The following is a 26,352-nucleotide window of genomic DNA, read 5'->3' as shown; positions in this document are numbered from 1 at the left end:
ATATCCTTGAGTATTTAAAAAACATTAACAAAATGATTGATTTGTAACTTGGAACATAATCGTTAGGTCATTAACCTTCAATGATGTTAAAACCTACAATTAAACAATGATTAATAATTGCCCCTTTCTCAAACATATAGTTCATAAAAAAATTTAAAAAGAGATGTAGAAAGTAAATATTTGATGGAAGAGATTATTTCCAGCACTATTTTCCCAAACTGATTAACAGTAGTTTCAAGCATATCCCAGTAGCTTTCATTTTGTCCAAACATCTCTTCTCCTTCACTAGGTGCAGATCAAAGGCTCCCAAGAGTGTGATCGAGTAATGACTTCTGAAGTTTCCCTGTCTGGGGCTACAAAACAATAAAAGAGAAATGAATGTGGCTGATTCGATAGTTTGTTTTATTTTCCATTCTTAGTCTGTAGCAGTGCAGTGCTTTATTTATTTATTTTTAGGAGGGGTCACTTTAAACATTTACTGTGAGTAATTTATTTTATATGTAGCTCTTTGTCAAAAGAATTCCCATTTTATACATTGAATTGTGTCATGTGCATTTTTGGGGGGTGATTTTTTACACTCCAGGCAAATAGAAATTGAACATCCATCTTTCTATCTATTTATCTATTTCTCTATCACCTACCTCTATCTTTCTAGTTTCTATTACAAAAACTTCCTAAGATTCACAGAAACATTTTGAAATACAGAGGTGGGTTTTTCCCAAAGTAAAGTGAGTTATAAAATACAAAGTGCAGAGAGGTTTTATAGAGATAGTTTAATAAAAATATGAACTTTATATCAAATAATAAGTCATTTGAATATATAGACAGTTATACTTTTAAACATTTAGCATGGCTATATTTTAAGCATAGACAGATAGAGCAAGAATACTTCTGAACTGAAATATAATCAGTATTTATTTTTTAATAAATGTAAATTCCAGAATGGGTAACATGAAAACTACAGTGTGTGAATATGTGGAGCTTCTGGTTTCTCATGTGCTGTTGCTGAGAATGTGAATTAATCATGACCAATTCAAACTGTGTACCATTATCTACTTAAGCTAAATGTATAAAGAATCTATGATCTACCAATTCTAATCCTAGATCTACCTACCAGAAATACAAATAGAAGTAGAAAATAATGTATATTTGAATGTGGATAGCAAGACTATTACAACAGCTATAAACTAGAAAATTTTCAAATGTTCAATAGTAAAATTGATATAAATATTGTTATATGTGCACACAATGGAATAATATAGAGCATGGAGGAAAGAGAGTACCAACACTACATGGAACAACATGATTATACTTTATTAGAAGCCTGGTGGACAAAATTCATGCACTGGCAAAGGGGTCCCTCAGCCCAGCCTGCCCCTCTCACAATCCGGGAGCCCAAAGGGGATGTCCTACTGATGGCTTAGGGTCGCTCCCAGCAATCTGGCCTCCCTCTGCGGACTGATAAGGGGAAAGTGCACCCTCATCACCCTGCTGCTGCTGCCACTGCCTGCTGCTGCAGCCACCAAGGTGTTTTCATCAACACGGATGCCACTCCCTTTGCCATGAAAACATGACAACTTTCTTTAGGCATTTTCAAGATGTCTCTCTCTCTCTCTTCTTTCTTTTCTTTTTTCTTTCTTTCTTTCTTATTCTCACCTGAGGATATTTTTCCATTGATTTTTAGATTGGATGAGAGAGGGAAAGACAGAAACATCAATGTGAGAGGGACACTTCGATTGGTTGCCTCCTGCATGAGTCCCGGGCCCTGGCCAGGGAGGAGTCTGCAACCTAGCTACATGCCCTTGATCAGAATTGAACCCAGACCCTGTGGTTGGCAAACCTAGGCATTATCCACTGAGCCAAACTGCCTAGGGTAAGGTATGACATTTCTTAGCCCCTCCTGCAGCAGATCTTTGTTTTTTTTCCTCCAGGAATGAGGAGGAAAAACCCTAGATCACCTTCTTGGATCCTTACTATCCAAGTTATCAAGGACACTGTGAGTGGCTTACAGGGAGCTTAGCCAATGAGCGGTAAGAAAAGGTGTTTTCTCTGCAGCTCATGAGGACATTTCTTAGCCCCTCCTACAGCGCTGTCTCCCACTGAGGGCAGGCCCCCGTGTTGTGTCTCCTCTTCAGGCCCAACCCCAGCCCTAGCAGCCACCACCCTGTAGCTGCTAGGGCCGGAGGTGGGCCCCTCTGTGTGTGTCTCTGCTGTAGGCCCATCTGCATGCACAGCCTCCTCCTGAGCTGGTTGTGACTATTACAGTGTCCTAGGTGATTTGCATATTACCCCTTTTTTTTATATATAGATAAAAGTAACTGTGTAAAGAAATCTAAGTTTTAAAAACTACTGAACAATATCACATTTTTAAAGTTGAATTCAGCAAAATTAATCTATGCCATTAGAGGTCAGAATATTAATTACCTCTTGGGTAAGGGTGATAGTAGTTGAAAGAGCGTATCAGAAGGATTTCTGGGATGTTAACCCTTTGTTTCTTGACCTGGACACATATTTTTTTATGGTGATCACTTAGAGAAAATTTATTGAACTGAAACATGATATACATACATGCGCACCTTCCTGTTGATATACATCAACAATTTTTAAAGCAATTGTACTTTCCTACAACTGTGTTGTGAGATATTTTTATTGATAAAAATTTGTTTGTATATATGCTTTTCTTCATAAAGATGAATATATTGAAACAAAAAAACATAAAATTATTATATTAAAATAGTACAAAAATGTCATGAGAAAAAGACTATTTCAAATGCATTTTGTATCTTATGATATAATTAAAAATAATTCAAACCAAAAATATACAGTGGGTTCATTTTGTTTGATTTCATCATTGCCGTTGATTAAACAGACAGAAGTAAAATCTGATTTTGTTTGATGTTAATGAATGTTACCTAATTACTTATATTGTACTGCATCGTCAATGAAGAAGAAAAACATAAGAGGATTAAGAAATAAGTCTGTTAGCTTTGCAATGACCTCAGATCAACATTTCTGTTGGCTGTCCATTTGGACACAATCACAAGACTTCACTGGTCTCGGTGAACAGTCTCCTTTGTTGGCATTGTTTACCACAATCACCAGAACCTCCAAAATAGCAAGTTACCTCACTCTGGCTTCTATTGTGGCTATGTCGCATGGCTTATCTTCCTTGCTAGACTGTTAACTTCTTAGGTAGGGTCAGGGGCTAGGCTCTCCTGAACTTTGTTACATTTGCAAGAGCCTGCAACCTGAAAGTCTCACTGTTAGGAAGCACGTTGAATGTAGCATCTTCACTTTAGATAAGAAAAACAAGCTCTGTGGAGACTTCAAAATTTCTGTGTGTTCTTTCCTGGGAGCAACACTCTAGTAAAAAAAAAAAGGGTTTTGTTTTAAAGCTGCTTTATTTGTCATATTGTGTTTTTATTAGGGAGGCTGATAGAAGTTATATTTTATACTAAATATTCCCATATGTAAGCAACCTGAAAGCTCTCATGATACCCATGTCTGTATTTTGAAAGTTCTTACTTAAAAACAAACAAAACCCCCAAAACATGTATGGTTTTTTTTAAATAATAGAGTGTTTGAAGATTTGATATATAAGATAAATTAAATCTCCATATAATATCAATTGACAGATAGTTTTAAAAATGTGGGAGATGTGCCCTGGCCAGTGTGGGTCAGTTCATTGGAGCATTGTCCTGTGTACCAGAAGGTGGGCGGTTTGATTCCTGGTCTGGGCACATACGTAGGTTGTGGGTTCGGTCCCTGGTCAGGGCAAAAACAGGAGGCAACCAATCAAAGTTTGTCTCCCACATCTATGTTTCTCTCTCTCTCTCTCTTTCCCTCCCTTCCTCCCTTCCTCCCTCCATCCCTCCCTCCTTCTTTTTACCTTCCTCCTCCCTCCTTTCTCCCTAGAATCAATTTAAAAATAAAATTAAATATCTGGGAGAGGCAACCAATTTTTAGGGGACAATTAAGAACTTCTGTTTTTCTATAATTTGATTATTTTCTTTGATATCCAATGCAAAAAACTCCTGGCCAGGGCCTTTCCTAGTATTCATCCTATTGATGTTAAAAGTGGGGACTTCCTATCTATAATAATAAAAAGCATAATATGCTAATTAGACCCGAAGACCTTCAGGACAAAGCCAGGGCTGTGAGGGAAGCCGGAATCCTGGGTGCCAGAGGGAAGCCGGTTCCCGCAGCCTGAGGGAGGAAGGCCTACTCTTACACGAATTCCGTGCCTCTCGTCAATAATATAAAAACGGCAGATACCTCTCTAGAAATATAAAGACTTGAGGTCAGTACAATATGATCTTATAGTAATGCTAGATCAGCAAAGGTCTAGACAGCCTGCTGGAAAATCTGGTTCTGAGCTGTATAAGATAGTGTTATCTTAAAGTTAGACCGCAACATCCCTATGATTATCTCTGGGGTTACCTGGAAGTCAGCTAAACACTCTCCTCTGTGATAAAAATGAGAGGTGCCAGTTAATAATTTGTAATGTGCCCTTTAGTCTAAAACATTTCTGGCAGAACCCAGGACTACTGTCTGGGCTCTGGGGATGAATTGCTGATATCTGGCAGCCTGGCTTCCCTGCATCATTTGTGGTACATGGAGACAAACAAACAAAAGGTAAACGCATACGCTGAAGCTCTCACGATGAAGATTTTCCTGCATATGTTCATAGAGCATAACCCAGAGACAAGGCACATCCTGTGAAACTTGGAGAGGACCTGGGAGTGAGCCTGAAGGTTTCTTGGGGCCTGAGTGCTACCTGATTACTTTCTCTGGCTGAACTTCATTCTTTATCCAATCAGAATTTGAAGGTCTATTATCTAACAAGTCTCACAGGTCCTTTCAATATTCTGTCTATGCAAATGCTGCATCTCCTAACTGGTTATGGATGGTATTACTTTTCCATAACCAAAATGAATGCATGGTCCATTCCATTTTTGGCAAACTTTGTCCTACATGGTGATCTATAAAGTCATTTAAATTAACTTAGGTCAGAATGATCACAATGACAACAGACCACAGGTGCAAACATTTTACATGCACCGTAAGTCATGTTTTACCATCAGAAAGCTCTGTGAGGATTTATGCCAATTCAGGCCTTGCTATATGTTAGGGAAAGTGGAGGAGGCTAGTTTCCTTGTCACCTCCATCACTGTCCTAATAAGTTCAAAATACACTCATAAAATCTAAGCAAAACAGACTAAGCCTTTAGCTTCCCATTCAGCTAGAGCAGTGATTTTCAAGCTTTTTCATCTCATGGTACCCAAAAACCAATTACTAAAATTCTACAGCACACCAAAAATTTTTTTTTTTTTGCCAGCCTGAAAAGAAAAATAAAAAGTTATTATTTTGGTTAATTCACACAGGATAGCTATCACGTTGGCTGTTGTCATTTTCTTATTTGACAATCTAAAGTAAAAGAGGTTAGTTCAGTCAGGCACTGCATGTTTTAAAAATTCTTGTGGCACCCTGGTTGAAAATCGCCGGGTGAGACTGTTGCTTCTTAATTCCTCACCAGGCAGCATTTATCACAACTTAGTAAGCAGAAAAATGTCCAATTTTTTTCAAAAGGTTAACTCTGAAGGTATTTTGGTACATTTCCTAAATTCACAAAGTAGTCTCCGAAACTCAGGTCTTCCAAATGCAACTTACCCCATGGTGATTCTCTAACAATAGTTTCTAATAAATGTCTGAGTGGCTTTAGTGTTATATTAAGTTGCTATTCATGTTAAAAAAAATGTAAGCACTGAATTACTTGCATTCAATGAATACCATCATTTATAACAGAAAGCTTACCTAAACACAGTCAACTCAGGTCAAACATCGTATTTCATAATTTAACAATCTTGCCATTTAAGATAGTTTAATTTATCGTGGATTCAGCTTGAGCTAACAGAAAACTGTATTTCAATGTCTTTTCACTATATATCTCCTAGTAAAGTCAGATGGTTTGTTTTCCTGAATGTTACAGGGAAATTGGTTTTTATTTTATTTTTCTGGGATGTGAAATGATGGCCCAGGTGTAAAATCAAACAAGACACATAATACCGAAAATTAAATTGGTCTTGGTCCATTAAGAAAAACTCTGGTGCAGGTATGAAAAAGTGCCAATATCACTGCTTGAATTCTTAGTGTCTAACAGAATCCACAATACCTGGCAGCAGCTTTCCAGGAGACACTAGATTGACAAGTTAATTACGGAAGATGTAAAACTATATGTACACATAGCAAACCCAACGAGTATTCATTCGCTTGGCACTCCACCAGGAAACAGCAGACAGCTTTTATTTGAAACTATTTGAGGATACAAATCATATAATGCATGACATTGAAAATTCCCATAACAAATGCAGAGTGAGGCTGCCAGCAAGATTACTGATTCACATTCAAACATAAATATAAGGGCAGAAAAAAAAAAACACCTCGATTCACTTCAAAGTAAATGAATTCTTCTATTAGGTTGTGCTGTACTACAGCATGCTGCACGATATCCTTCAAGTTGAATGAGATCACCTTCAAGTTTTACCATTACCACACTGATGTCTTGACATAACTTGAAAGTTATGTTACATCTTTTGCCATTTTGCACCAAAGAGATGCAGACAATGGCAAGGCATTTCTTGATTCACGGTATGTACCAAGGAAAATAATTTGTTTTCATCCACATTTATACAAGGGAGTTCACCTTGCTTGGAAGAAAGTCTGAAATTCAGAAAGCAGACATAAGGGATTCTAGTTTGAATAAATCTATCTTGAAATGACAAAACCTGCAAAAGATAATTATGCCAATATAAGATGTTGGGAGCACTACATGAGTAACATAAGTACTCCCAGCTGCACTGTTTATCGGTCTGGCGAGGCATGGCCTTGATATTTCACATCATTTTGGAAATGAATGAATCTTAAAGAAATGCAAAACATGCTTCACAAGAGTAAGAATTGTTCTGCTCGTCTTAGCCAAAATCATCTCACCCCACTGTTGTACCATATGTTCTGTGCAGACTGTCTATTTGGCTACTGCTGTCAGCCCTGGAATGGCCTCATTTCGGTGGTGAAATGATCCCTGGATAAAAGGAGCTTGCAGGGCACTTTGGGAACTCATGGGATGAGTGGATGCACATCACCCTAAGATGCCTTAATTAGTATAAGATGGTTTCTAGTCTTTGGCAAATCCATAAAGAGTATAAAATTAATACATTCTAATATGAAATTGTTGGCAGAAATATGATATGAGTATATTTTTCCTTTACTATACTGCTTAATTCTGGAACACAGAATTTGGATAATTTTCATCAGAAAAAAAGTTCTCAACTTCTTTGCTTATCTAGTTTCTAAAGCCATATAAATAACTAGTAGCTCAGCCAGTATTGCTCAGTGGTTAAGCATTGGCCTATGAACCAGGAGGTCACAGTTTGATTCCTGGTCAGGGTATATGCCCAGGTTGCAGGCTCAATCCCCAGTATGAGATGTGCCAATCAGAGATTCTCTCTCATCACTGATATTTCTATCTATCTCTCCCTCTCCCTTCCTCTCTGTGAAATCAATAAAAATGTATTGAAAAATAACCAATAGTCATTGAGGACTAACTATATTCCAGGCTCTTTCAGAGAATCATACATGTATTTATGATTAAGGGACAATAAGCATTGATCATAACAAATAAGAAAACGACAGAGCATGATAGGCGATAAATGCTATCAAAGAAGAGTAAAACTGAAGAGGACCTAGGATTTGGGGACTGAACTGTGGCGTAAGGAAGATGAGTGGGTTACAATTTTAAATAAAAATTTCAGACGGGCCTATGAAGCAGATGGCCTTTGAGCAAAGAGAAGAAAGAAGTCGAGAGCCGGCCATGCGAATGTGTAATGGAAACACATTCCGGGCAAAGGGAACATCCAGTGCAAAGGCCCTCTTGCCTTCCCCAAGGTCATGCAGCTAGTTCACAGGCACAGCTGTCGTACAAACACCAGCAGTCTTATTTCAGAACTCGTTTTCATCAATATATTACACCATGTGTTCATTGACAAATTGATTGAAAAAGTCAATTAACATTTGTTTTGGAACCTACAAAGCTAAAGAAAATCAAGTGACACAAAATACAAGCCCTGCTCTCAAGTAATTGTTAACCTCAGGAAGAAGATATAACATGCACATATATAGATGAATGACTATAGAAGGAACACAGTCTCATTGTCCAATAATTCCTGATATTGGATCTTAATGACGATATCCACAAAGTTGGAGAAACCTTCCTGGAAGAGCTGTAGCTAGAAATGGGCTTTCAATAGATTTGGGTAATTGAAAAGGGACCTTTCAGACAACATGAGGTAGTATGTCATCAGATTTACTAGTATACCCACGTCCAGGTCATCCCCTTTGCCAAAAAGTTGTTTTGTCATTTCTTTTAGACCTTCTAGCAATGTTATAAATATTTGGTCTCTTAGGTATTAAGGAATGCCTGATCCAATGGTGATGTATTGAATATCATTTTACCATGTCAGTAATCCTCAAAATTTGGAGTAACTAATACTTTGGCACAAAACATGATTATGTGTCAGTCTAATTTATGTTAAATAGGAAAGGGAATGACTGCTGGATGCAGTGAACTCTTTCATTCTTTCTAGGTATCACCACACTGAAGGTGTGTGTGTGTGTGTGTGTGAGAGAGAGATATGTTGCTTTAGTTCACTGTATGCTCTGGTCCTTTGAGAATTCAGTAATAAACATAAAAGAAATAAACCATTACAAACAGATTTCTGCTAAGCCCTCTATATGAGAATTAGAGTGTTTCTGCTCTGTAATAACAGAAGTCTACCTTCTTTATTAAATGTGGGAATCCACCACTTGCCAATACTGTGTTTACCAAGGAAAGCCGAAGGTTGATGCACCTTGGGTGTTAGCAGAGATGACACTAAGCACCAATTGTTCGTATTGAGATAATGGTGGCTCAAGGCAATTCCCTAACCAGATCATCCTTTTTCTGTTTACCAAACTTTACCTTTGATATGCCTGTATGCATTGCTAAAGGGAAAATGTGTATTCAAGTAAATAAATAGTGGAGCAGGCAAGAAGTCTGTGTGTCTCTTCAAGAAAGAGGCTCCACCTGGCCCCCAATGCCTTCTAAATTCATATTTCTTGTATAGCATTTTCACTGGTGCATCAGCCCCTCCTTCAGATCTTGAACCCTGCCACGAAGGTCACAGCAATTAAAAATAAAATTATTTCAATATACAATTATTAAATCTATGTATGCATCAACTCTTTTTATATGCAGTAGTATATTTCAATCTTTATAGAATCACCACTATAAATATATCAACAAATAAAACAAGGTTTGTTTACCTGTTTACAAAATTAGATAGCCAGCCTCCATCTTGGAATGACCAGGAAGGCTGCTCACCTCCTTGCTGTACAGTACATATTCTCACTCATGGGTGGGTTTTGTTTGCCTGTCCACTGGGGGACAATGTTGGTTATCTCAGCTTGGGGAAGAGGGTGCTACTGCAGTATCTAGAGCTAGAAATGATGTTAAACATCCTACGAAGGAACAAATTGTTTCTCACAACAAATAATTACCTGAACCAAAGACTGTCAATACAGCTGAGGTTGAAAAACAGTATAGTTCCTTTGCACGCTGAATAAGGTTGACCTGAGTAACAAATAGGAGATTGTGGAAATTAAGGTGTGAGGATTCAAACCGAGGTCATAAAAGACAACATGGCTTTGGTCATGCTCTGTCTTATATCGCCTGTGTCAGGGAAAGCTAGCAGTTACATTGTGAAGAAACTTACACAGCCACATACACAGGTATGCATGATGAGGAAATGAATGAACCCCTTATAAGACTGCAAACTCCTGAGATTCCTTTAGCAACAGCTTCTCAATAGAGCTACTTCTGAATTTCTGAATCACAGAACCTATGAGACAGCAAACACTCCTTGCTGTTAGCCTTTAAGCTTTGGGATAATTTGTTAGGGGGGAAAAAAATCAGATAACAAATGCTAAATTAACTTTCCACTAACTATGGTTCTTAGAGCCAAGTAAAACTATATTCCATTATAAAATTGGATTAAGTTTTATACTCCCCTCCGGCTATAAATAGGAACACATTTTTCTTTCTCCCCACCAGCTGCTCAGAGCTGGTCAGTTCTTTAAATCCTTTCTATCCAAAGTGTGTCCCACAGCACAGAACACTGGCATTACCCTGGAGCTTGTTAGAAATGCAGAATCTCAGACAATATTCCAGAAGTATTACGTCAATATTTGAACACCTACAGGATATCCAGATTATACAAAGGCCCTTTAAAATGTGGGTGCTGTCTTAAAAGGCTGGAAAAAGAAATAAAGTAAAAAGCTCAACCTGACTTTGCTGTTTATTAATAGCTTCTGTGTGTTGAAATTGAAAGTCAGCACAGATATATAAAGTGGTACTCTATATTGATAATTTAGGTTATATTGATCCTTATAACATTTTGTACATTTTTCAAAAATAATGGAGACTTATATAAATAAATCAAAATTATTTTGTAATAGAATTGGCATTGCTATTTGCTTTGCAGATGGATATTTTCTAAGCCTGGAAGTTAAATTTATGGTATTTACTGGTTGTTTCTGCACAGATGAAACTCAGACCTCTGTTATATATATGCTTGGGACTTTGCTATATATACTGACATTAAAACCAGCTCTATTTCAGGAATAAAGAACCATTCCTCAAAACTATGAGCTTTTAAAAATGTCAGTTATTGTCGGGAACGTGGCAACTGTAGTCCTCAAAGGATATTGGTAGATAGGCTTCATGCTGTCAAAATCTTAAATATGTCTACTTAGTAATAGAACTAAAATTTTTGTATCCAGAAATAAAAATAAACTGCTAATGAGGTACTAATTTGGGAATACGATTTAAATAAAATTCTATTTGTGTTCTGACATGTTCCGTTCATTACCATTTGGTATTTTTAATCATTTCTTTTTTCCCCCTTGCATTCTAAATACAACCTTGTTCACTGTTGTCTTTTTGTCTATGTCTATTGTACTGGGTTTTCCTCCTCTGCAGAACCTCCAATGATGGACTTACTCAGGCCTTGTCACTGTATACGCTTTTTGTGTGATTTCCCTCTAGGTAACAGCCACCTACATGCTCCTGACTTTTGCCGAGAAATCTCCAGCCCAGACCTCTCTTCCCAGCTTCTTATTCATATCATCTCACTGCCTTTATCAACTCTTCCACTTGGACACCTCATAGATAATTGATATTGAATATTTTCAAAATGTAACTATTAATTCTCTTCTCACAAACTATTATCTGTTCTTTGCCTGGTGTTTCAAATCTTAGTAAACAGTAATGTTATCTATCCACTTGCTCAAGCCAGTATGTCTGCATCTTTTCTTTATTATTCCTTCACCCAATTCCATATTCATATTACCATTAGATCTTATCAATTCTGATTTGAAAATACATATATATTTACACTTTTTTTTCTATTGGCTTAAACCATTCACCTTCAATAGCCTCATAAATGGTTCCCTGTCAGCACCAATGAAGAGCAGCATGAGGGTGACCTTCTTAAAACACAAATTATATAATGTAAATGCCTCTGTGTAAATTCTTTAGTGGCATTTCATTACACCGACTGAATCCAAAACTACACAGGCTTAACTGCTCAACCTCACATTTGCCTTTTTCCAAAGAGTTTGTTTTCTGGTTCAAACTCACATCTTATCTAATAAAGAGGGAGGGGATATGCTAATTAACTGTCACACCCTCACAAAGGTGGTGGTGCCCACAGCCAATAAGGAGGGAATATGGTAATTGACTGTCACACCCTCAAATATGGTGGTTCCCACAGCCACAAGATGGCTGTATGCAGTGCCTTCAGGCCCCCAGGTGAGCCAGGCTGCTTCGAGCACCTGCCTCCGGAGTCCCCCAGTCCCCTCAGCCTCGCAATCGCCCAGGGCTGGCCTGAGGCACAGACAAGCCTCAGGTGGTAGCTGCCCAGCCACCCAGGGCCACCTAAGGCTTACATTGCTGGCAGTGGCAGCAGCAGAGGTGTGATGGGGCATCATGTTCCCCTGATTGCCAAATCGCCTCCCACCCCTGAGGGCTCCCAGAGAGTGAGAGGGGGCAGGCCAGACTAAGGGACCCCCCCCACTCCAGTGCCAAATGAATTTTCATGCACTGGGCCTCTATTAGATTGTAACATATAACTTATTAATTCAAGAAAACAATATGCACCCCATGCCAAGTAAGTTATTTATAGAGGTAAAAGCACAAATATATCATTGTTCTCTGATTTTTATCTTTGAAACATGAAATATGAAAAGTACATTTTGTATTTTTTCTGAAATATTTAATTGGTATGTGGAGAGGGTGAATTAAAGAATAGTTCATGTAAAACTAAAGATACTTATCATGCATAGTCGTCTTTAGACTCCAATTTATCTGGTCAAAATGTTATTTTAAGATAGAATGTTTGGTCCTCAACAATTTAGGGGGAAACAATCACATCAGTGTTATTCTGGAAACTGACTTTTGCCAAACTTAGTATTTGCCTTTAAATTTGAAAGCTTTTGCTAAATTGAAAAACCCTCAGTCCTCAGTAGGCCAATTTCCTCCTTTGTGAAAAACACTTCACAGGCTGTGTATGCTACACTTCTCTCCAGTAAATGCCTCAGCTTGTGTGATGAAAGGGAAGGTTTGGTGCCAGTTGGAGGAAATGCCTTTAGTCACATACCCTCTAGGCTACCGGCTAGGTTGCAGACGCCCTGGCCAACTTCCATTTACTATACTTATTAAATGCTTCCATCAGTCTAATCATAACCAATCTCGTCTACTTCTTACTTATAGACTATGATTTAAGGAGGTAAATTTGTCCCTAGAAAAAAACATCCTCTCAACTAATATTTCTAAGCAATTCTGAAATAGAGAAGTTTGACGAGACACGTCACTGGCAATGTTTTATGTTGTACTGCGGATAAATCAATAAGGCAATGTTATTGCCTAAGTAGAAGAAAACACAAGATCAGTGTTTCAGTTTATGCATACTTATGGATGATTGATTCTTTTGACAGGAAGTATAGAAAAACAGACTTTAAAAAATGTTAAAGATGCTGACAACGTAAGTGTATAAAAGGTATCAACATTTCCTATTGCTTTCTGACATAATTGCTACCTCACATTTACAGAGAACTGAGTTTAAAAAAAATTAATGAAATTAATGTTTTAATCTAGGGCTGCCATTTTTTCTTCTTGAAATATATCTAAAGTTTCCATAAATGCATTTTGTGTTAAATTCTGTACACACACTCTTAAAATAACCAATAATTCATTATTTTGTCATTATCATCATCACAAAATACTCATTGAACAAGAATGGTGTCATGGTTCTGATGTAATTTTTTTTAAAACCTCATCTGTGCATATGTTTTATTATTTTTTAATATATTTTATTGATTTTTTTATAGAGAGGAAGGGAGAGGGATAGAGAGCTAGAAACATCAATGAGAGAGAAACATTGACCAGCTGCCTCCTGCACGCCCCTTACCGGGGATGTGCCAGAAACCAATGTACATGCCCTTGACCGGAATCGAACCTGGGACCTTCCAGTCAGCAGACCTACACTCTATCAACTGAGCCAAACTGGTTTCAGCTGTGCACATGTTTTAAAGACAGGGAGAGACAGAGAGAGAGAGAGAGAGAGAGAGAGAGAGAGAGAGAGAGAGAGAGAGAGAGAGATCAATGTGTGTAAGAGAGAAACATCAATCAGTTGCCTCCTGTACCGGACCCAATGAGATGGAACCTGCAATCTAGGTATGTGCCCTGAATGGGAATCGAACCCACAACCTTTCGGTGTATGGGAGGGTCATCCAACTAACTGAGCTACCCAGCTAGGGCTGATGTGATTTTACTTTTAATCACAGTAAGTATAGTAAAGTATGAATCATAAATTGCAAACAAATTCATTCTCTAATTGATATGAGATTTGGTCTCTGCAAGATTTTTAGAAAACACAATTTATAAAGTAACCAGTGAAGTATTAAAAGGGAAGTTATTTTTGTACCACAGCTCATATGTTTAAGCAATGTCTATGGTAGTTACAGCTTATACTGAGTCATTTCAAAGAGTGTGGCATATAACTACTTAGGTACTCAATGCTAAAAATGTTTGATAATATCCCAGTTTATATGAAGAAAGAGAAACTGAAACAACAAGTAACTTGAAAATCAAATATTCAACATTAGCATCTTAAAAGCCAAATATAAATTTTTAATAACTGACTTTCTCTACTTCTAATGAGTAATACTAGAGGCCCATTGCACGAAATTCCACTTGCAATCTGGAACCCCTCGAAGGATGTCCGACTGCCTGTTTAGGCCTGATCCTCTCACAATCCAGGACTGCTGCCTCCCAACTGCTCACCTGCCTGTCTTCCTGATTGCCTCTAACTGCTTCTGCCTGCCAGCCTGATTACCCCCTAACCACTCAGCTGTCAGCCCTATTGATGCCTAAATGCTCCCCTGCCAGCCTGTTTACCCCTAACTGCCCTCCCATTTAGGCCTGGTCACCCCTAACTGCCCTCCTCTACAGGCCTGGTCCCCCCCAACTGTTCTCCCCTGCAGGCCTGGGTCCCACCCAAAGGCCCTTGCTTGCATACCTGGCCACCCCCAAATTCCCTCTTCTGCAAGCCTGGTCATCCCTAACTGCCCTCCCTTGCAGGCTTGATTGCCCCCAACTGCCCGCCCCTGCAGGCCTGGTCCCTCCCAATTGCCCTCCCCTGCTGGCCTGTTTGCCCACAACTACCCACTCTTGCAGGCCTGGTCCCTCCCAACTGCCCTCTCCTCCTGGCCATCTTGTGGTGGCCATCTTGTGTCCAGATGGGGGCAGGATCTTTGACCACATGGGGCAGCCATCATGGAGTGATGGTCAATCTGCATATTACTCTTTTATTAGATAGGATAGAGCCTGGTGCATGGGTGGGGGATAGCTGGTTTGCCCTGAAGGGTGTCCTGGATCAGGGTGTGGGTTCCCTTGGTGTGTAGGGTGGCCTGGGCGAGGGGCCTGTGGTGGTTTGCAGGCTGGCCTTGCTCCCCCCTCCGCCCCCCCCATCCTCTACCCCTCCCGGCGACCCAAGCAGAGGCCCTGGTATCTGGGATTTATGTATCTCTTATGATTGAAACTTTGTAGCCTGGAACAGAGCCAAGCTTGTTCCATGGCTGCAGCCATTTCTATTGGAATTTATTTATCTTCTATAATTGAAACTTTGTAGCATCGACTGGAGGCCTAAGCTGGCAAGGGAAGGTGGAAAGCTTTGCTTCCTCCATTGCTGGAGAAACCCAAGCCTCCCTCCTGATCTCTGTGGCCGTAGCCATTTTGCTTGGGCTTATTCGCATACTTGCTCCTGATTGGCTGGTGGGAGTGACTTGTGGGTGTAGCAAAGGTATGGTCAATTCGCATATTACTCTTTTATTAGATGAGATTTTGTTTTAGAAGTTTTCTCAATTTATACAGCTAACTATTTAGGCAATGTCACTCAATTGACCCATAATGATATTTTACAAGATTGGCTAAATCTAGAAATAACACTTGAAAATGTGCTTTGCTATAAATATTTGAGAACGTGGCTTGCTGCACATCAAGCACTGGACAGAACCAGTTTTACATATATTGACTATCATTTATGGGAAAGCACCACTCCTAATTATAAAGGCAACACACTCAAAACTGATTAAGGTTAAATAGTACAGAGTGCACACAGTGAACACTCCAAAACACACACACACACACACACACACACACACACACACACAAAACAGTGAACCCTCAATAATGAGGAAGTCTCTGATTTAGGAGCCTCAGAAGGCAAGTGGAGATGTGACATTTGAGCTGATCTCCAGACTACCTAGATTCTCATAAAAAAGACAGGCCTGCACATCGGTACCGGTTAAAATAAGAAAAGTTTGCCATCTTTGTCTACTTGTTTTATCTTCCTAAGAGGACAGTCTATTTTCTCACAAGCTTTCCACCTATCAGATTTTGCTCTCTGATTTAGATCCATTAGTATTTATGATCCCCCCTCCTTTCACCTCATTTCCCCCACCAATGAATTCCCATAACCATTGCTATGTACACTAAGCTTTCTATCTAATTCTGCAATAAAAGTCATTAACACAACACCTCTCTCCTACTGAGACATTTCAATGTCAAAGAACAGAAGAATTAAGTCAAGGGCACCTAGACTCTGCAGGATATTTGAGTTCAGAATTTAGGTTAGGTAACCTAACCGAAAAACCAATTAAAAGCAGAAACACAAACAAATCAAAACAATTTTTTCTAAACTTGTAAATTTGCCAGCCTACTTCAGTTAATCACTCATCCCCTGTCTCAGGACTTGTATATTTTTATATCCTGGGTGTCCCCTCAAAATTTAAACAAACTGAATAATTATTAATTCTAATCAGTTAAATCTGGAAAGAAACATCAATTGAGCTGTCAGAAAAAATATGTATAAATTTTGAGGGGATACCCTATATTTATGGTTATTTATGGTGTCTATAGTCAAATAATGCCTGCTTACATTATATTTAAGGCATTGTCTTTACCTTCAAGAAGCTTGTAGCCAGCCTAATTACAGAGATACTTGAGGAGTTAGTGAGGAAACACAAGTTAAACTAGAGAGTAAAGGAAGATTTTTTTTTAAAAAAAGAGATGACATAATTTGAGTTTTAAAAGAAGATAAGGAAATGAATTAAATTTTATTTCAGACATGGGGCTCACAAGAGAAGGATATATGTTTAGTGAAATTTGTTAGCGAGCAAAGTAGGAAAATATGCATAAGAGATATATTAAAGAACCCTGATTATAATAATAGACTTGAATAGTATTTTGAATAGTATGAGGAGACTTTGGAGAATGTTGAATAAAAATGAATATATTACATGTAGAGTTCACAAAATTCCTCTGGGAGTAATATGGAAGATATATTGCAGGTAAAGGAAAGGTAAGCTTAGCAGAAGGGAAGCTAGTTAATAATAATCACGGAGATAAAGGGTTCGGCTTGATAGATACTAAGGAGGGAGACTCTGGCTGCTGCTGTTCAATCTCATAGGAGGTTCTTTATGAAAGAGCCTTCTCATTTCCCACCATTTCCTCTCGGGATGTATCTTCATTGTATCTATTCTCTAGGGCAGAATTATGCGTGCTGCCTTGCAGTACAATCATAATTTTTATATATTTGAATTACCTTGTAGAGTCCCAGTAGAAAAGGTTCACTGTTCAATTCATTCAGCGTAGATGTGCTGGCCACCTATGTAGGCAAGACTCTGTGATTTGCAATATAAAAAGCAAAACCAGAGTACATGAATGTGATGCTAGTCCTTGTAATTTTTTAAGTAGAGGAAAGATGGGGCACATAGGAAAAAAATAACACAAGGGTGGAACAGACTTAAGAAAATTCAGTTGGAACATTTTATGATTCTATCATAGGAATCAACAGAAATCCATTCTAGCTATGCTTATATACATGAAGACAAAAACTAGTGTTCTATGACAAGAGAGAAAGCATACTGTGCATGGGGAAAGGAATTATCATTGTAGCAATTGATTAGTCCAGGAAATAGGGAAACTAGTAACATTCTCTTCTCTGGAATGTCACCCAATGTGAGAGAAGAAATGATGCCTCACAATCCTGTTTTCTTCAGAAAAATTTTGCAAAGATCTAATGCGTTCACTAGAGGCCTGTCCATCCTACTTTCCATCCAACAAAATACTAATGAGATCAAACTTAAAGTTCACAAAAGCACACAGAGTGAGCATTTCAAAATGTTGCTATCAACATCTTCTTGGCCTATGGCTTCCTGATGGAACCAATTTATTTTTCTTTCATAATTAAAGTTCCCCTTACAGCCATGGAAATACCTAGACAACAACTGCAAATCCTTAATGCAGGACAAGATGAAAGTATGAGTTCCAGCTAAATGTACATCTGTTCATGGTTCTTGGACAGTAAGTAAAAAATTTCACTATGCTAAACTCAACAGCCTCAGTATGTTAATCTACATATGTATGCACTTTCAGAAACATATCTAAAGTTTAGGAAATATACAAACTTCAGGGTCCTCCAGAAGACAGTGTTTTCTCAGCTCCAGGTACAAAGGTTAAAGGGTAAGAATAGAGGTGGGGGGAAAAAACACCACAAAACACCGAAAACAAAACACAGTGATTATATTCAATTCCTTGCCTAAAGATATATAAGTCCAAGGGAAGAAGAAATTGGGTTATCACTATGCTGTTTACATATCATTTAAATTCCACTCAGGGAAAAAAAAAAAAAAAGGCATTGAGAAACCAATTTCTTTGCAGCTCATTTCATGTTTAAATACTCTGCCAACTATTTAGCCCATATTTCATCTAAGGTGAAATTAAATATCTAAAAGAAAATCACTTCAGCATGGGCTTGATGCTAATTAACATCATTATGCTTCCTTCCTTCCCTTCTTTTAGCTAAACGGATCAGCGGTACTAGGTGCATATCAAGTCAGTTATACAGAATAATATGGTTTGTTTTTGAGCAACAATTTACTCCAGCTTTAAAAAAGAACATATTGTAAATAGGCTTTGCCAAGAGTGCTTTCAGATGTCATTAGGTTTACATGGATAATGGCAACATGGATAATGGCAGAGTATACTTGGATTAAAATAGCAAATCAAGAGTGTATCATTATTTCTCCACATCCATGTTTCTAACTTATATTTCTTCCTTTACCATAACAACAAATTCACAATGCATTAATTTAAATGTTCAATCTAAAAACAGCCTTGGAGATAATGCATTTAAATTCATAAAAGCAAAGATAACAGCAGGCTAAAAGCTTTGTGAAAATTCAAATACTATCAACCTAATTTAAATAATTTTGGTTCTACCATGATTTGTCTTCCTTACGCTAGAAAAGGACTTATCCACCTTAACAGCTGCAGATTTAGAGAATTTGAAGGCTCTCTTTTGATGCCAAGAAAAATGCTTGGGGAAATTCCCAGGGATTATCAGAGATTAGTTTAATATCCCCAAAAGATAAAATAATATCCTTCTTAAATCATAAAACCAAGTTATATTTTATAGACTCAGATTGATTTTATTTTTAGAACTTTTACAATACAATAATTATGCTGTAAAAGACATTTATGAAAAATATGTAATGCATAAGCACATAAATGTAATTAAAATTATTTCAATATAAAAGCCCAATATTTAAATTTATAATCTGAGAAGAAAGCAAAGTCTGGAAAGATTTTTAGTTGTACTTTTTAAATTGCAACTGAATATGAGAAAAATCTGTTTGTAAATATCACTTGACCTAAAATGAGTTCTCTCACATTTTAACTCAAACTCATACTGAACAAGAGCTTTAAAACCTGATGCTGACTACACTCTCTTAAAATCATTAATTATGGGCAGTTAGTCTAGAGAACACAGACCGTTTTATTAAGTCAGAAAAAAATAATACTAACCAAAAAGTCATGCAAATTTAGAGCTAGAGGACAACAAGCTTTAACTGGAATCTTAAAGACCATTTAGTTAAAGCTCCTCATATACAGAAAGAGAATCTAAGCTTTGCTGCTGCCTGATCACTATTCTTCTTCCTCTGTAAACTATGTGTCTCTCTTTTAGGCTTTGCCATACTTTTCTACCTACACACTGGCTACTCTATCTCTCATACATGTCCTCCATCTCAGACACAGGGCTTTATTATATGCTTTTATGAACACAGTGCACATGCTTTATTTCTATAAAAATACTGTGTTCTAGTTTTGATTCTGAATTATTTAAAGCAAAACATTCAAATTAAAGATGAGTTTTGACTACAATTAAGATAGAGTAATTATTTGAAGACTATGAAAAGAAACTGGCAGCAGGTGGATTGAAGACAAAAACCAGAATTCAAAGAGCCACCAAACTGACAATAAATTTATGTTTTGTTCTGTTTTGTTTTGTTTTGTTTTCTCCTCTAGTGTACCCTGGGCAGAAGCAATATCTGGAAGTAGACAAGAGGCACAGAGAGAGCTTTAAAAGAAGTCCTCTAATTTTGGCTTGATTTTCAGGAAAGAAAACTCCTAATTCAGAGAGTATGAAGACTCATCCATCCCTTTCACTTCCTTAATCTGTTCTCTCATACCCTAGTCTCAAGGCAATCCTGTGGGAAAGGTAGAATTGCAGCAACTTGAGTCCACAGGAGCCCAAACTCTAATGGAGAGCCACCTTCTCTAATCAGTAGATAATGTGGTTCCACGCGTGAAGGGCAATCTTTCATTGCTTTTTAATCTCTATCTGTCCTGCTATCATTTGGACCTGAATGCAAAAAAAAAAAGTATATGGCGGAGAAGGGCAACCATAACCATGGATTTCCAACTGCTGAGCTGAAAATGCGAGTCCCATGGAACTGGAAAGTACTATTGAATTATTTTCCATAGCTCTGCCTGGGTGTCTTACACAATGGAAATCTGTTTTCTCAGTTTGGGAAACTAGAAGTCTAAGATTGCAGTGCCATCGCGGCCAGTTTCTGTTGAGATCTGGTTGGCAGGTGTCCATCTTTTTGGCTGTGTTCTCACATAATAGAGAGAAAAAGAATAAGAGAGGGGGCTCTCCGGTATCTCTTCTTATAAGGACCCTAATCCTCTCAGATTAGAGCTCCACCCCATGAAAGTATTGGGTCTTAGTGACCTTCTAAGAGGTCTTTTCCCCAAACATAGCCACATTGGGGGTGAGGGCTTTATCCTGTGAATTTGCAGGGAGGCACAATTCAGTCCATACCAACCAGGAAACTCATGGAGATGAAAGAGTTCAGGAAAGTAAACCCATGCATTTGCTTTTGAATTCATGAGATCAGCCCTGAGTGGCATGTGTGTTAATATTATCTGAATCAGAATATATTTTGGAACTGAATGCAGATCATGGTTAAAGCCTTAGACTGACTAGGTGGTGATAAAAACCGTATATGGGACAGATTCAAGATGTACTGTCAGGCCTTTGAAAACTTATATTGGAACTACAGCCTATAGAAAAATAGTTGCAATTGATGATCTGAAACTTACCAGCTTGATTTCCTTCCCAATCAAACAAAAAGTATCATCATTCTTGTGATCTAAATAAGAGCCAAAGTATCATAATATGATATTCAAAAAGTCAATGGCACAATTTAAAAGTATTCTGAATTTGAAGAAAAATAAAAATCTAGGATTACATGGAAAAAGAAGACCAATAGACATAAGACCTGATATATTACTGCTGATGGAATATTACAATGACATTAAGAAAGCTACTTTAAAAATGCTCAACAAGCAATCATGAATACTCTTGAAAGAATAAAAAATAGAGTGGATAAAATTGTACCAAATAAGTATCTAGCACTAAAATAATACAAGAGCTAAAATTTTAAAAAGAAAGAGAAAAACCTCACTGGACTGGCTCAATGGCAAATAGAGGTGATAGATGGCTCAGAAAGCCTGAAGATAAATCAATAGAAAGTACCCATCTGTGCAAGAATAAAAATAAAAAATAAACAATAAACTGAACTTCAGGGAGCTGTTGAATGCTAAGAAAGCCTGCCATGTGATTCCCAGAGTCCCAGAAGATAAAAAAAGAAAGGAATTTAGTTTGAAAAATATTTGAAGAAATAATCATTAAAGTATGCTAAATTTTGGTGACAATCATACCATCCAAAAATCTCAGAGAACCCCAAATATTCCTTCTTAGACAGATCATAAGCAAATTTTTAAAATGCAAGAAAGAGAATAGCTTTTGAAGGCAATCAGAGAAATGTGTTACCTATAAAGTAACAAATATAAGAATTAATGAAGATTCATCAATAGAAATTATGTAGGCCATAGAAAATAATATAGGATCTTTTAATTGCTAACAAAAAAATCCTGTCATTTTATAAATCTAGAAAATATTTAAATATGCCTCATGAAAACAAGGAAAGTAAAGACATATTAAGATGAATTAAAAATACAAATTTATTGCCAGCTAAATACCTCCATCAGAATTGCCAAAGGAAACTTCAAGAGACAGAAGGGAAATTATTTCAAAAGAAGCTGAGAACATAAGGGATAATGAAGAGAGAGCAGAAAATATATGAATACATATGATAAATGATTATTCTCCCCTGACATTCTCTAAAATATGTTTTGAAAGTTTAAAGCAAAATTTAAAATATTGTTTAATAAGATTTTAATGTTTATAGATTTAAAACATGCAACTGTCACATAGAAAAGTAGGATAAGTAATATAAATGATGATAAGGTTTCTATGTACTAGTTGGAGAACTGCTATATATATATATCACTGAAAATATTATTTATGTACATATACTAGTAGTAAAAGAATATAAATAAAGGTACATTAAACACTGAAAAGTATCAAATAATCCAAAAGATATCAGGAATGTTAAAAAGAACAAGAAGGAAAGACAAACAGAAATTTGTAGCAGAATATTTCATCCAAGATGGTGATATAGAAGGTCCTGAATTGACCCCCCCCCCCCCCCCAAGGACACATCAAACCTACAGCGACACATAAAGCAATTCCCCCTGGGAAAAAAAAATCCAGCAACTAGCTCAGTGGCTCATCTACAAAGGCAAATGGGAAAACATATACATCAAAATTAGGAAAGCTTGAGACATACTGGCCATAAACTCATCCTTAGCATAGTGATATATAATTGGGGGCAATCCACACTCCCAGCTTCCCCCTGAAGAGGGAAGGGTTTGGACTCAGCATCTAGCACACCAACTTTTGAGATTTCCAACTGAGTGATGGGCCCCAAGAGCACCTAGTTCTGAAAAATAATGGGATTCACATCCATGAAACACACAAGACTATATCAAACCAAGAAATAGTTCTTAACAGGCCCATAAGACCTCACTGTGGCTCTCCTCCCTCCCCCACCAGAAGAAGCCTAGAAAAATTCCCATCTCCCAGTCTAATTTGATTAGACTTCTGAAAGAAGTCTAATTTGATTATTTCAAAAGCTGTTGCTTGAGGATCTGGCTTCCAATCAGCCTCCATCTAGGTGCTTACTGAGATTTTCCCCTTTGGGACATCAATATGTATCGACATGCACTCAAACACTGGACGCCATAAGAACAAAGGCGTCACCTTGGACAATCACAACAGTTTGAGAGACAAGAACTCAGGACAGGATGAAAGATAAGGTTCATCTCCAACAGGGACCTACAATACCAAGACTGGGAAGGTGGAAAAAAGAAAAATAAGAAAGGACTCAAATAAGTAATATTCAAATTGAAGGAGGAGACGTTACAACTGATATCATGCAAACACATTGGATCATACAAGATTATAATGAACAAGGATACACCAATAAATTGCATAACCTAAAAGAAATAGATACATTCCTAAAAGCATAGAATTTACCAAGACAAAATCATGAAGAAATAGGAAATCTGAATCAACCAATTATTATAAGAATGTCAAATCAGTATTCAAAACCTCCCAACAGAAACTCCAGGACCAGATTGCTTCATTGGTAAATTCTACACATTTAAAGAAGAACTTGGCCCGGCCTCATTGGCTCAGTGGTTGAATGATGACCTATGAACCAGTAGGTCATGGTACAATTCCAGGTCAGGGCATCTGCCCCGCGTTGTGGGCTCAATCACCAGTAGGGGTCATGCAAGAGGCAGTGGAGGCAGCTGATCAATGATTCTCTCATCATTGATGTTTCTCTCTCTCTCTCTCTCTCTCTCTCTCTCTCTCTCTCTCTCTCCCTTCCTCTCTGAAATCAATGAAAAAATATATTTTAAAAAAGAATTTGAAAGAAAAAGAATTTGTACCATAAATAAATGTTGAATTTTTCAAATGCTTTTTTTTTTTTGCATCTATTGAGAGAATCATATGATTTTTATTCTGTACTTTTAAAAAATATATATTTTATTGATTTTTTACAGAGAGGAAAGGAGAGGGATAGAGAGTTAGAAACATCGATGAGAGAGAATCATCGATCAGCTGCCTCTTGCACACCTCCTACTGGGGTGTGCCCGCAACCCAGGTACATGCCCTTGACCAGAATTGAATCCAGGACCTTTCAGTCCGCAGGCTGACACTCTATCCACTGAGCCAAACTGGTTTCGGCATTATTCTGTACTTTATTAATGTGCTGTATCATGTTAATTGATTTGCATATGTTAAAATATTCTTGCATCCTGAAATAAATTTCATTTAATCATGGTGTATTATTCTTTTTATGTATTGTTGAATTCAGTTTGCAAATATTATAGTGAGGATTATTTACATCTATGTGGTCAGAAATATTGGTCTCTATTTTTCGTTTGTTTGTTTTTTGTTTTTTCAATGCCCTCCTTCTCAAACTTTTCCAAAAGTAAAAGATGAGAAAATAATCTCAAACTCATTAACTCAAGCCAGTACTACCTTGACCAATACCATATGAGGGCCCACCACAGCCTTGCAGCCCACAGTTCATTTCAAGGTGCATGAATTCATGCACTAGGCTCCTAGTTCCTTTTATAAAATAAAAGACAAGAGGATACTTTCTATTTCAAACTATAAAGTCAACATTACCCTAATACTACAATCAGAAAACATTATAAAAATAAATGTATAAATGAAGGAGAAAAAAATACTACAGACCAATCATCCTATTAAACATAGATGCAAAAATCTTCAACAAAAATATTAGCAAATCAAATCCAGCAGTATATATCCAAATATGTTACCATGAATTATTGCTTATTCCAACAATGCAAGAGTGGTTCATCATTAGAAAAATCAATCAATGTATTTATTTCACCGTATTAACAGCCTAAAGATGAAAATTCACAAGATTGTATCACTTGATCAAAAAGAAAAAGGTGCAAGAGACTGAATGTTTTATTTCTACAAACTGACACAAGGCAAAGCTAGTCACACTCTCTAATGCTATTTACATCATAATGTAAATCCTAGTAATGAAATAAGTAAAGGAAAAGGAATATAATGCACGAAGATTGCAAATGAAAAAATAAAACAGCTCTTATTTGTGGGCAATAATATTGTTTACATAGACAACTCAGAGAATCTAGAGCAAAGTTCCTAGAACTAATACAAAAATGTAACAACATTGTAGAATATAGTCAACCCCCACACACAAAAACTGTATTTCTGTATACTACCAATGAACTAAATTTTGAGGGGAAGCATCATTTTTAATAGCTCCAAAATTAAATATTAAAGCACAAATTTAATCAAATGTATATAAGATTTATAAAACGAAAGATACCAAACTGTGACCATTACTAAACAGAATCTTCATTTGAAATGGAATTGTTTGGTAGCAGAGAGAACCCTCCCTCACATGTCACTTACACACTACAGACCTCCACAGAAAGACACACCTTGCATATCTACAGGAAGTGATACCACTCTTCTAAGTCAGCCAGAGGAAGAAAAGATTCCTTCTTGCCCAGCAATATATATATATATATATAGAGAGAGAGAGAGAGAGAGAGAGAGAGAGAGAGAGAGAGTTTGAACTTTCAGTTTCCTCCAATAAACTTTTCATTTATAATAGCTCCTCCCAAGTCCATGAATGAGCTCTCTCACTTTGTTTCCTTGGACTTTCATGCAAGTTTCCATTAGTCTGCATGTCCCAATTCTTATTCCAGAATAAACTCATTTTGCTACTTGTTAGGTCAACATTTCTGGCAATAAAATACTGATCAAAAGAATGATATAAGACCTAAATAAGTGTAGAGACATATTTCTGTCATGGGTCAGAAGCTCAAAATATTTAATATGTCAATTCTCTTCTAATGTGATATATAGATTTAATTCAGTTCAAATCAAAATTCCAGCAGGGATTTTTTTTTTTTTTTTTAGTTATTGCCAACTGATTATAAAATTTATATGAAAGACAAAAGAACTAGGATATATTAAACAATTTTGAAAAAGTCATAGTTGAAGTGATCTCACTATCTGATTTAAAGATTTACTACTAAGCCACAGTAATTGAGACAGTGTGGTATTAGCAAAGAGCTATATACATAGATCAATGGAACATAATAGAGAGTTCAGAAATAGACTGGTACAAACCTGACCGATCTATTTTTGACAAAGTAAAAAAAAAAACAAAAAACCCATTGAATATGGAAAGGATAACCACTTAACAGATTAAGTTGAAATGCTTGTTCATTCTATGCAAATGAAAAAGAACCATGATTTAAATAAATGTTAAACAATATTTGTATTATACAAATATTAACTAAATTAAATCATATCTCTAAATATAACCATGAAACTATAAAGCATTTAGAAGAAACATTTCTTA

This window comes from Pipistrellus hanaki (genome assembly GCF_964339955.1).
Source record: "Pipistrellus hanaki genome assembly, chromosome: 9".
Classification (NCBI taxonomy): Eukaryota; Metazoa; Chordata; class Mammalia; order Chiroptera; family Vespertilionidae; genus Pipistrellus; species Pipistrellus hanaki.
This window is presented reverse-complemented; position numbering follows the sequence as displayed.